At 37.8% G+C, this 13,671-nt stretch overlaps 1 protein-coding gene across 11 annotated transcripts in view; it reads right to left on the bottom strand.

The window, feature by feature from the left end:
• The window catches only part of PAM (peptidylglycine alpha-amidating monooxygenase), a 267,335-nt gene that overhangs the window by 206,404 nt on the left and 47,260 nt on the right, over positions 1–13,671 (bottom strand). For all 11 annotated transcript variants that reach the window (XM_079786765.1, XM_079786768.1, XM_079786767.1 and 8 more), the window contains exon 2: positions 13,029–13,122. The gene's annotated coding sequence lies outside the window, so the exon portion shown is untranslated. The remainder of the gene's footprint in view (positions 1–13,028; positions 13,123–13,671) is intronic.

Genomic DNA, 13,671 nt, shown 5'->3' on the forward strand with positions numbered 1-13,671 from the left:
CCTTTGCCAGTAAGGAAAACAATGCAGCCTGACTCCTGCCATATTCTAATATTCCAATTGGTGAGTCATATTCTTGTGTCACTTTCTCTCCCAGGACTCGGGAAATTTTTTAGCTTAAATTAGTGGTATGTATGTGTTATTGGGAGGTTTGAATTTATAAACATCTTTTGGTTGTTGAGCTCATTCCCTTAGTTAGGAATATTGAAGGCTGACTAATGGTCCCTAATTGCACTCACCCCCCCTCTCCTGTACTCTGTCATAGAGAAAAAGCATAGATTTTCCAGCATGGCTATGGCTCCAGCCCCAACATAGGCTTAGGATTTTTGTAAAGTCATCTATGACAGATAGTAAGCCCCAGGCCTGGGCACAGTCCTCTCTTATCTTTCCCATCTCCTGGACAGTCCTACAAAGCAGTGGTCACAGCAACTATCCCTCAGAAGATGGCAAGCATCTGCCCTCATGCCCTCATACCCTTCAAGGTATTTCTGCTTGATCTTGACCTTTTTTCTCCATAATTGATCTAGGCCACAGATTCTGCTTGCGGAACAGGTACCCTTTATTTAAATTAATCATCAATCCAATGAAACACAGGATGTAACAATTCAGTATTAAAATGAAAATTCTGCATATAATTTTAAAACCTGTTTAAAGGTGTTTGTTTTCTATTTAATTACATTAGCACTTGAAATGGCTACCTTAGAGACATTAAGAGTGCAGGAGGGGGTGGGGTAGGGGAAATTGGTCCACTTACAGAATCTCATTTCCATATTAGAAACTCGCAGAAATAGGGGCACTCCACAAAACAATTTTGTTCATAATTTCAATAATTGTTTTTTAAAACAATTATTGATTAAAGTCAAATTAAAGCAACAATTAAGTTAAAGGAAATCAACTGATTGCAAGGTCAGTGAGGAAATGAGTAGAGCTCTCTCAGTGGTTCTCAGGTTGCAGATCCTCTAGAGCAGGAAGGTGGGATTACCGCCTAGTTCCTTCACTGACTTGCCATTGCTTTACTTCCATTCCAGGAAAATCCCCCTAGACCTAAAGTCTCTGAGCTAGCTTCCAAAACAGTCCATTAGAAATCATAAGAGTCTTTGAAGTTTTTGATTTTGAAGTCTCCTTCCATCTTATCAAATACCATTGACCAAATACCATTCAGAACCTCAAAACTCTCTTCTCTCCATTAGCTCCTTTATCTCTGATCTCTCTCAAAGATAAACTTTTAAGATAATTTTTAACAAAGTTAAAGGATCAGTAAAGCAACTGAGGCAGTTTAAGATGATTTAAAGATGAAACAGTCTCTTCTATCACAGAGAAAGCAGATGCTTGGTGAAGTTTTTTCTCTCTTGTTCTCTCTCTTTCTCTTTTTTAAGGAAACAAAGATTTGATCTCCACTCACTTTAATTTACCATAGCTGGGGAAATTCGGTATTAAAATGAAAATTCTGCATACATTTTAAAACCTATTTAAAGGTGTTTGGTTTCTATTTACTTATATTAGCACTTGAAATGGTAACTTACTATTGATAAATAAAAGAAACTGAACACCGAAGTGAGTTTAATATATGCATAAAGTAAGAAACTCTTTCAACTAAATATACGTTTTTATTTATAGAGATATTTTCTATAGATGCACAGCTATTTTATCATTTAGCAAATTGTGTAACTAGCCGCTTTAATTTTGACTTCATTGTCAAGTAACATTTTCTTTTAATGATAGTATTTTGATTGACAAATCCCATGGTGGCATAAAATCAGATTTTGCTTTTATCTAGAATCCTAAGATTGTTGTAGTCCTTTAGTACCAAAAAGAAACAATCTTAAAATAATTACTTCTTACAAAGGAAGGTGCCTTCCACAAACCCTTGTCTTCTAAGTCAAGGTCCTACAGCACTGTTCAGCTGTCCTCCAGAAAATAATTCTAAAAATAAAAAGGAATACCAGCAGGAAAGCAGCTGGTTTTCCTTCCACCTCCTTTACTTGAGAGAAGCACAGCAAAATGCAATGTTAGGCTTCCTGTCCAAAAGTAATATACTAAAGTAGTTCCTCTTCTGCGTCTTTCGCCACTAGTGTTTAGCAAAGAAGGTTTAGAACCTACTACTAGGAATAAATTATCTTATACTTAGTGTGGATGGACCCATGTACCATGAAGTGGCTCAAATTTATGGTAAACACAGGATGTGAACAATAACAGAAACTATTTTTGCAGCTGTTGGCCTCAAGTGTAGCATTACTGATTAGGATAATATATTGTGCTTTACTAGGGAACCATGTAGGGCATACCTGCCAGATTCATCAGCTGAGTCTTGAGACTCATATGGCTTAAACCCAGATGTGTGAATGACAGTATTATTCAAAACTCAGGGTTACTAGATCTCACATTTGGGTCTCTAGTGGCCCAGCCATTACCCTTCAGTTTCTAAAGAAACCCAGGCTCATTCACATAGGAGTTAACTAATAGAATTTGTGCAATCCCAAATCAGTTTTGTTTAATTAACTTCATCTGATCTCAGTGTCGCACTAAAAATATTAAACTGAGAATAGTGTCACTTTATAAGGCTCACATCTGTACCTCAGAGTTTTGAATGTTTGGGCTGGAGAAACATTTCTTTCTAATCTGATTTTCCTTCATTAACTCTCTTGAGGCATGTTAATATCCTTGGGGAAGATTGCATCCATCCAATTAGGTCAAAATTTCATGGTCTTAGTTGGCAATCACCAGTGTAACCTATAGTTGTCAGTAAAAATATATGACTTGTGAATTCAATATTGACGGACTGGGCCATACATTTTGCAGTCTTTCTGTGGTGGGCAGAATGATGATCCTCAAAGATGTCTGTGTCCTAATCCCCAAAGCATGTGAATATGTTACTTTACATAACAGAAATAACTTTGCAGATGTGATTAAAAATTAAAGACTTTAACATGGGAAGATTATTCTGGGTTATCCAGATGGGCCCCATCTAATCACCCCAGTCCTTTAATGTGGGGAACCTTTCCCAGCTGTGCAGAATCAGAGATGGCTGTATGAGGATTTGGTCTGTACTTCCTAGCTGTGAAGATTAAGGAGGGTGGCCATGAGCCAAGGAATGCAGGTGGCCCATAAAAGCTGGAAAAGACAAGACAATGGATTGTCCCCTAGAGCCTCCAGAAAGAAATGTAGGCCTGCTGACACCTTGACTTTGTAGTTCATTGAGATCTGTGTCCGACTTTTAACCAACAGAGCTCTAAGATAATAAATTTGTATTCCTTACACAACCAAGTTTGCAAGTCATTTGTTATAGCAACAAAAGAAAACTAATACACTTTCCTAGCTATTATACTGTTTTAATCACTTCTTTTGTGGGAGAAGTTGCCTAGGAAAAAAGTACTCAATTCCAACTAGTGAGAGTACTGCCATTCAAAGGAAAAACCCTCCTGTGAGTGTGGGCTTCCAGGTCCCTGACCTGGCTCTGCCGTTAAATGAACATAGAAACTGGGCAAAGTGCCCGGTCCGTATGGCTCAGTGGTTGAGCATTGGCCCATGAACCAGGAGATCATGGTTTGATTCCTAGTCAAGGCACATGCCTAGGTTGTGGGCTCAATCCCCAGTGGGGGGTGTGCAGGAGGCAGCCAATCAATGTTTCTCTCTCATCGATGTTTCTCTCTATCCCTCCCTTTTCTCTCTCTAAAATCAATAAAATATATATTTTTTAAAAGAAACTGGGCAAAGCACATAACCAATTTCTCACAGCTTGAGTTTCTCTCCTATCATTGGACAAAATATTTATTTCCAGGTCCATGTTCCCATTCAGCTTCCTCTAATTCTTTTGGGTGCTGGTTTGTTTTAACTTATCATCTGCAGAGAGTCAAAGTGATCCTTTTTCTGTCATATTTATATTTCTTTGTCTCATGCTTTACCAAGTCTACAGACCTGGCATTTTATATTTCAGCAGGAATAAGTTTAAATATCTGTAAAAGTTAACACATTCTTATTATGACATAAAAATAAAATGAAAATTCTGCTAAACCAGTTTTTAAAACCACCCTGACTAAAACTGCTTGGAAACATTTTCTGACTAAAGCATGAAGAAAACCGTCATCTCTATAGCGCACTCGATATAAAATGCTACTTGTATCGTTCAAGTTGGCAGGAGAATACTTGCATGACTATCTTAAGGGTTCAAAGCTGCATAAGTATTTTTTTATTGTAGAGTTAGCTACTTAGATTAAATTATATCACCAAAAACATTAATACAACAAAGAGCAAAGCCCTGATATAATATATCCTGAAATGTACTAGTCTTCTTTTCAATATAAACATTCTGAAAGTGTTTCAATAAAAGGGTTTTAAAAATATGGAAACAGTTTATAGAGATTCAATTTCTTTACTATTTGACCCACCATGACCTAAATTAGGTAGTATCATAAGTTATCTCTACTTTTTTAGGAATTTGTTTTAATAGCAATTAACTGGCAAATTTTCAAACAAAAAAACAGGATTAAGTCTGAATTTAGAAAAAAAATTAAAAGTCAAAGCATTTTAGCATGCTTTCAGAGTAGAAAGGAATTCACTAAATACGCATTTATGATATTTAAGATAGAGATATCCTCACATATAAGCAACTAAATTGAAAATTTTAACCTATTTTTGCACTCTCACAGCTGTATTTCTCAGTGATTCTTTATAGCAAGGGGAATGAAGAGGATAACCAGTCCACTAATACAATCCCACACAAAAAGCAAGGGAAAGTTAGACAGCAGGGGATATTCCGGAAGACTCCAAAAATAAAATGCCAGTTTCAATCGATGTCCCTCTATAAATGGACAGTCTAAACAGTTTACCAACATCTCAAAAAAAGCCATCTGTCTCTCTCCAACACAGAATAAAGGTGAAGTACATAAAGACATGAGAGAGCTCTGCACTCCATCCACGACATTCTCATTCTTTTTTTTCTTGCAAGGCTATCCATTGATTAATTAGAAACTGACTTTACCTACCTCCTCCATTTAGACACAGTATTACATTCTTCGAAGGATATACTGAAAGAGTCCCCTGGGGATCAAGAATAAGGAATCATGCATGACTAACATATGAACAGAACTCTCAGAATGGAGAGATTCAGAAGCTGGTAGGAAGAAACCCGTCTCTGTGCCTCATTCATTGTCTCTTTCTGAGGCATACTGAGTGAAACAACTGAAACAGAAGACTAACTTTTCAAGGGAAATATTTGTCCATGGCTCTTTTATTTGAATGTTATATAAGTGATTCTACAGCATTCTTCCCATAAAGCTGAACCCAGTTGGTTTATGCTTAAGAAGCCTTGCTATATTGTATGGAAAACTTTCATGAAGCATTAATTTCATTTATCACAAGATAGGGGCATTATTTCCGTTATCAAGTTGTGAGATATTTTCACAAACATTAAAAGTATAAAATAAGTATGCAACCATGGTTATCAATATACTTTCTACTTCATATGTCGCCCCATAACTAAATCTTTGTTCTACAGTGAAAGTTTTAATTTCTCTAACATAAAGATTCACATCCTAACTTGGCCCTTCTTTCTAATAATATGTGCCACTATCATCTTAGACCTTTGAAATGTTAATATTGCTTAAGCTGGATAAAACTTATAAAGTATCAACAAAAAAATGTAATTCACACACTTGAAATATAGCCCCATTTGTGCTGTGACACCAGTCAAAATACTTTAAGAAATTTACATAATTCAAATATTAAAAATTAAAAGCTCAATCTTGTTTGCTATTGCTGCCAACCAGGGAGAGTAGCAGGCACTACATTGTGCATTCAGTTATTTTTGTCTGTCCCACGTGTGCAAGCGCGCGCGCACACACACACACACACACACACACACATATTATATATACACATACACACACACACACAAAGTATAAACTGTGACTATTCTAGAAAATTGGCTTGAAATGCTCCAAAACATTATGATTTCAGGCAGTAGTATATCTTGGAAAGCATGAAACCATTCATACGCCTAAAACAGAATAATAGAGGCGTTTAGTAATTCTCTGATATGCAAAAGAAGGCACTTACCCTCCATTTCTAGGGACGTCTGAAATCGCACTGGAAACCCAGCAACGAGAGAGGGGCTTTATTGCAGGGTGAATCATCCCCACGTAGATGCTCTGAACAACCCCTGTATGCATACTGACATCATCAGGAGAGACTTGGAGGCAGAGGATACTATGGTAACCAAGCAATGTGCTGGGAGACAGAGCCTTTAATTGCTTTAACAACTTCCTGGGGCTGGAGCTACCAGGCTTGGATTTGCTAAGTAGGAAACGAAGGTTGTCACAGAGGGCTGAGTGTGACACAGAGCAAGGGACTCAATGAATTCTGAATCTATTCATTGCGATGTGACTTTTTAATGACAAATGTCATTACATGAATCCATTAGCAATATTCCTCTCACAACTGAAACTCTGATGAAGTCACAGGTCAATAAATAATGCTCACAGGTAGCAATAGTATAAGTATTCATAGATGGTTTTCTCATTTAACAAACATTAATATTATTGTATTAAAAACATCCTTTTCCTTGAGGTTGAATACTTGATTCCCCCTGAAAAGAAAGCTCACATCTGTGCATTGAGAGGTCAGTGTGCTGATAACAATGAAAACTGATTCTCTCTATTTACTTCTCCAGGAGGTGGCAGCTGCCGGGTCCATTTATCTCCAAGCTCCAGTAAAACCCTGCCAATACATCACTTATCCAGAAAACACCTCCAGCAAAATGCCTAATTATGACACTCTAGATAAAATCAGAGGAAATCTGCCATCTTACTGCTACACAGTCTTCTTGATTAAGTCTCTTCTATCACAGCAGAATTACTTCTACTTCTAATAACCCCTAAGCTACACATAATTTAAATCTTCCCTTTGAACTATTTGTCCTGCCCTGCTTCTGTCACCTACATTCATGGGAATACAACCCCCTCTTAAAAATACTAGGTTTAAAGTAATTGCTTAAAATAACAATGCTTCAACATCAAACTGAGTCTCTAATGATATATCATGCTTATTTGATCAGATGCAATGCTTTCATAAGTATATAATTTATTACCTGTACTATGCAAACTATTGTTTTCTTCTCCATGAATATTGGATTGACATGTTTTCAAACAATACCATGGTCTAACTTTTCTGCTGCAAATACTGTAATTGTAAAGATAAGCAAGTAACTTGGCAGATCCTCTTTAAGATAGTCATAACAATAAAATATGAAGGCTGTCATTCGGTACTGTATACTTAGATCTAAGCTATTTCAAAGAAACTATTATTATTTCTACTTCAATTTAGATGAAGCTAAGCCCGCCTTTAATGTTTCCCTTGTGATAAAAAAAAAAAGCATACAAGTGAATTGCAATAATACTGCTTACAAAAATAGTCAAATGGAATAAAACAGCCCCACTGTACAATGTGGAAAACTACACAGAATTTAAACCTGTTTGAAAATTTGGAGGGAGAATTCTGAAAGAATAGTAAAGTCTGCCCTCACAAAACCCACAATAATTTGGTTTCCCTTAACTTAGGTAAAGTGAAAAAGCTTTACAACAAAAACGGAACTATTCCTCTATCTACTCACTTGATTTTCCTGAGACCCTGAGTTTGAGAAGCAAAACATGCAAATTTTATCATATCTAAGTGGAAATGATACATATACAAAATTTGCCACGATACAAATGATAATAATCTACACACACACACACACACACACACACACACACACATACATCATATATACGACTCAATTTTTAAAATAAATATATTTGTTTATTTAAATATGTATTGAAAAATATATCTAGAAGATACACACCCAATAGATAGGGGTATTTACTTCTGGCCGTTTCAATAAAAAATTGAGAGTCCTCCAATTTTTATGTTGTATATTTTTAAACTTTTAAGTTTTTTTTTTTAACCATTGGATATGAATCACTATTTAATTTGAAAAATGGAAATTCATTTCAATGTGTTTTAAACTTGCAATCCTGGTTTACCTCCTCTCAGAAAAGAATAAGGACTAGATCCTAACATACTAGCCAGACTATTTCAAGGTGTCTCAGACAACTTACTAGGGAGATGATCCACCTGTCTAAACAGAATTAAGATGGGTAAAGCAAACAAAGGTTATCTATATAACACACACCAAGAAGAGACAGGTGTATCGACTTTTTCAGAGATGGATGGTCATAAAGAAACAGTCCAACAGTAAAGCTGGTTTGTTAGCTTTTCTTTTAAAGGTACTGATTTAAGAAGAACCTTCCCCCAAAATAAGACCAAACCAAGAGGCCTCTGGCCACTCCAAAAGCTGAAGGGAATAGGAACGATCACCAGCAGGAGTAGAAATCAAGTGCCAGTGAGACAAACGGCCCCAGGTGGCCAGACTAAGTGTCCAGTTAAAGAGGCTTGCTTCAGAAAAAGCAAGGGCCTAATTTCCCCCATATCCATTTCCTAATTCTAAGCTTCCTTTTGTTTTTATTCTCTTCATCTACAAAAACAGCTCACTATGTCATGTTCTCATAAGTATTCTATTTCCTCTTGACACTCCAACTAAATTTTCTGATCAGCGCAACCTCACCACTTTCTCAGAGATCATAAACTCTTTCTTAGGTGGATAACTTCTTACAAAAGTCACCACCTCCTTTCCTTGGATTCCTAAGGACAGCACAGAGAGGCTTTGTGAAGTGCATACCCACATTAGGCCATTCAGCACCGCGCTGGGAGCAGGCACAAAATCTACCCAGTAACAGCACTAGCTCCACCAAGCCCTGACATATTTCCCCTGGATAACTGTATACCCCCCTGTATCTGTCCTAAACTTCAGAAAATCTACCTATTTCCCAGTGGATCCCAAGGCTTCAATGACATCTAAATAATATTATAATTTCTCAAACTGAAAGAAAACAAAAGCTAGAAGGTGGAAATAGTCTTTCACGGGGGGGAAAACATAGCACATTTCCCAAAGAAATACCCCTTGACTGTCAAGGTATTATAAATCTCATCAACTCCCATGCAACTACCTTAATCCTTAAATTGAAACTTGGGGTTCACCAAGGTCCTGAGCTTAACTTGTTTCTTAAACAAAAGTGAAATCATGTTGGCAAGTGCCAATTCAGAAGCAAATGGGGATTAAAGTGCTACCTCTGAGGGGTTATTTGGCCAGGATTTCTAAAGCCTTGACCAGTCAGTGGCCAGCCTGCCTCCTCTCCCAAATCACCTTTCTGATGATAAGGCCAAACAGCCTTCATCCTAAGCTAGTTTTGCCTCACAATTTATGTTGAACTTCCTTCTAGTCCAGATGAGCAACATTCTTGGCTCCTCTGGTCTTGATACAACACGTTCCCTAATTCCAGTGAAGCAATATAAGTACTGAAAAAAAATCAGTGGTATATGGGATTTTATGATTAGCATTTGGGTTTAAATTAAGTTAATTAAAACAAATGCATATTAATTTGATGAAAAAGTATGACAGAACTTCCAATGGCAAAAAGTTCTAACTCTCCATCACCCTTAAACCCAGTCTGTGGCCAAATTTCACTGATCTGTCACCTCTTTGTTCCAGTCCCAGGCTGTCCCCTCCAGCTTAGATCTGCTCCAGTCATCTCATGACGCTCTGGTCTCCTGACTGCAGTGCCTTGCTCCTTACCATTCTATGTATCACTTTGTCCTTGACGAACTTCACAACCATTGCCCTACCAGGTTACTACGAAACTCCCAAATCCCCAAAGGCTCCCCCTGTGGTCACTGAGTCAAGTGCAGATTTCACAGCTTCAACAGAAGCCCATCTTTGTCACTCTGGGCACCTGGAGCTACAGCCAATGAGACGATCTGATGCTCGAATACGTCTCTGTATTTTCCCTCCCCCAGGCCTTTGCTCTAACTGCTTCCTCCTCCTGTAATCCCACACATACCTACCCATTCCTCCCATCACATTCCTTCTGTCTCTCCTTCCCACCAATCTAAACCCTAACCAACTCTTTTAAGACCCATCTCTTCCATCAGGAATGGGTTCCTCCTCGGAAATTCCAGTGTTCTCTACCTTACAAATTGCATTTAAAACATTCTATTGCCTATTATCATGCATCTTATCTTCCTACTCATTTTAACCTTCTGAGAAGTAGAGACAAAGTCTATATTTCCTTCTTATTCTCCATCTAGCAACATACCTTACATTTGGCATTCGCTTTGATAAATACTTATCGAATAAATGAACAAAAATGTTATGTCCTAATTATATTCATTTTACAAAGTATTTTAGATTATTCCACTTGGTCTTTGAAACAACTTAATGTGGTTGAAATGAAAATAAACAGAGGCTCAAAATAATGCTGTCATTGCATTTGTGTCACATAGCTTTTAGGCTCCCTGATTCCCCAATACATTCCTCACCTAGACACCTAGTGCTAATGACAGCTAGAAAGGAGGTGCCCTCATATTCCCTTACAGTGAATCCACTGAAGAACTAAAGCCAAAATTGCCTTCATTCTTTCTCTCTTACCATTGACCCAGGGCATACTCATTCACCATAACATTTTCAAGTCAACTGACAAGGCTTGGGAGGAATACCTGTTGTTGCCCTTTTCTCTTCCCTGTATCTAGCTAATGATATCCTGGAGAGGCTGCCTCCTTGGCTCCCACCCACCTTCTCAGAGTAACTAACACTCTGGGCAAATCCCTAACTTTTGTAAATGCCAATTCCTAATTTTCAAAAAGAGAAGAACAATGCCTAAAATTGTAGTTATGAAGACAAAGATAATGCATGAAGTACTGGCACATCACAAGCCCTTAAAACAATAATTAAAATTAATGATAATGAACAAAACCAGAGAATGGGATTACACCACCTTCCCGAAAGGCTTCATCAGTATTCTGGAAGAGTGTGGTAATTGGGTAATGAAGAAGCAGAAGCTGGCCAATAAGGGCCTTTAAGAACTTGAATAATCGTGGGGGCGGAGGGGGGGTGTAGATTTTTTTTTGCTGTTTAAAATGAGGGTATTGCTGAAGCCGGTTTGGTTCAGTGGATAGAGCGTCAGTCTGCGGACTGAAAGGTCCCAGGTTCGATTCCGATCAAGGGCATGTACATTGGTTGCGGGCACATCCCCGGTAGGGTGTGTGCAGGAGGCAGCTGGTCGATGTTTCTCTCTCATCGATGTTTCTAGCTCTCTATCCCTCTCCCTTCCTCTCTGTAAAAAATCAATAAAATATATTTTTAAAAAAATAATAATAATAAAATAAAATAAAATGAGGGTGTTGGTCCTTTCCAGTTTAACATTTCTATGTGCTATGAAGCACCTAGTAGCAATTTTCTCCCACACAAATATTTGCCCTCTTCTGCAACCAAGCCCAGCAGAGTGACCAACGTGTGGGTACTTCACTCAGTTCAGACTGTAATAGACTGAAATTATTCAAAGTTTTATCCTTAAATAATTTTAATTTTGCTTTCATTTAAGAATCCAGGACTAGATTATCCTTATACTACTCGGAACTCACCCACAAGTCAATTAACTTTGATGTTTTCCCAAAACTAAATATGGATTATAAAGCCTTCAATGTTTTTAATCTAAAAGTCAAAGGTATTATAGATGATAGCTTACTCTAATGCCAAAAACTTATTTCAACATTTCATGATTCTAATTTTGATTACAATTCCCAGAGGAAGCGCTGGATTAAGTTCTAATATACTTTTCTAAAGAAGCCAGTTTTAGATAAGTTCCCATTTTAGTCTCTCAATTAGTGGAACTTTAAAATACCTTTTCCCTAGGACACAAAGAAAGAACTTAGAGTGAAATGTAGAGCATTTGTGTGAATCTAAGCATAGATATTGTTTTCATGAGATAAAAGGAAGCATAAAAAGGGTTAAAGATGCTGCCGACAGTCTGAGAGGACCAACAGAGCCAAAAAGGTCTGACAGCAGGATGTGGGTTATAATGCTTCTGAATGAAATCCTTTTGTGCAAGGGCATTGCAAAGGGCATCCATGCAGGACTGTGTGTGTTTGGATTTAAATTAATCAAGTCAGTTCCACAATGCTACGATTCCTTCTCTTTAACTGGTTAAGGCAGGCTTACTGGCAGTTCCCAAATGATGTCAATAGCTTCTAAAAGGTCAAATGCAATGAAGCACACCAAATGTCCTGGAGTAAAAAGTGCCAATAACTTCTCCCTCTATAATCTGCTGGGTGTAACTTATTATGCGGTTGATTATCCCATTTTAATCAACTGCCCTGGTTTTCTTCTTTTCATTTCCCCCCAAAAGTTAACACATATTTATACATTTTATGATACACATGACAAACTGTCTTTCTTATTCTGCAGCATGCCTGGCTAAAAACAACATAAATGGTCCCACTGCAGCACTGGGGGTGGGGGATGGGATGGGAAAGGTATGGAGGTAGAAATATTCTAGTCAATAGGGGCCAAGTACAACCAAAGCATCATCTGTGTTATTAACACAAACTCACAAAAGAAAGCTGCAGCTATAATCAATGGTAATGTCAAGTAACAAATGCTCAGAAACAGCATATATATAAAAAGGAAGAAACCAAGTCAGGTGGAAATTTTCATTTGAGTTCAAAATCATGAATTCTAGGCCTTTGGGAGCTTCTTTGAAACCCAGTGTTTGTTTTTCCCAGGCAGTGAGGGTTCAAATGCATTCTTGTAAAATATTAACCATGGGTGTCTTGGGCACTGAGTCAAAAGGAAAAAGGAAGGGAGATAAGTCAAGTGTACTAGAGTATGAAGTAATCAGGACCAGCTCTTCTCTGACAATGCTAGACAAACAATAATTGCCAGCCCAGGGACTCAACGAAAGTTACAAGCACTCAACACAGCCCCCGCCCTCCTATCAATGTCCCTAATCTTCAACTGCATTGTTGCACAGGTTTTTAGAGCCCAGCATTGGGTCTGCATCTCAACTCTGTCACTTCCAATGCCCATGATCTTGGGCAAGCTACTATACCTCTCTGGGCCTCACTTTGGTCACCTATAAAAATATGGAAATAAATAATCATACCTCTGAAGATTGGTAAGCCACGCACAGTTTCAGGTCTTTGGAGTACAGTGTTGAACAAGCCACACAAGGCCACTGCTCTCAGGGAGCCTGCATTCTGGGTTGGGAGATAAGAAAAGTAAACAATTAAATAAATAACATAATTTTATATATGTGGAAAAGGGTTCTAAAGAAACATATCATAGGATGATGAGATAAGAAACTGACTGGATGGGAGAATGACTTAATACAGTTGTCAGAGAGAAACCTCAGGAGGGTGAAGGCATGAGTGTGGGGGGTGGGGGCAAAGGGGAGGTAAGGACACATATGTAATACCTTAATCAATAAAGAAAAAAATAAAATAAGAAATGACATTTGAATAAGGAAAAGAAGCAAGATGCATAAAATAAAAGGACAGAGCCTTCCAGGCATAGAATCAGCAAGAACAAAAGTCGGAGACAGAAATAAACTTAGAATGCTCAAGGAACATAAGAAGTCCAGTGCGGCTGAAGGATAGTGAACAGTGAGCAGTAAGTTTAGGCACCTGTTAGACAATTAAGTGAAGGAGACAAATGATCAACAAATTAATGAATGGGGCCTGGGTTAGATGATGAAACTGGACATATAAATTTTGGGGTCAGCTACTTAACACAAATCTCTGTAAGGC

Source organism: Cnephaeus nilssonii (genome assembly GCF_951640355.1).
Source record: "Cnephaeus nilssonii genome assembly, chromosome: 2".
Taxonomy (NCBI): Eukaryota; Metazoa; Chordata; class Mammalia; order Chiroptera; family Vespertilionidae; genus Cnephaeus; species Cnephaeus nilssonii.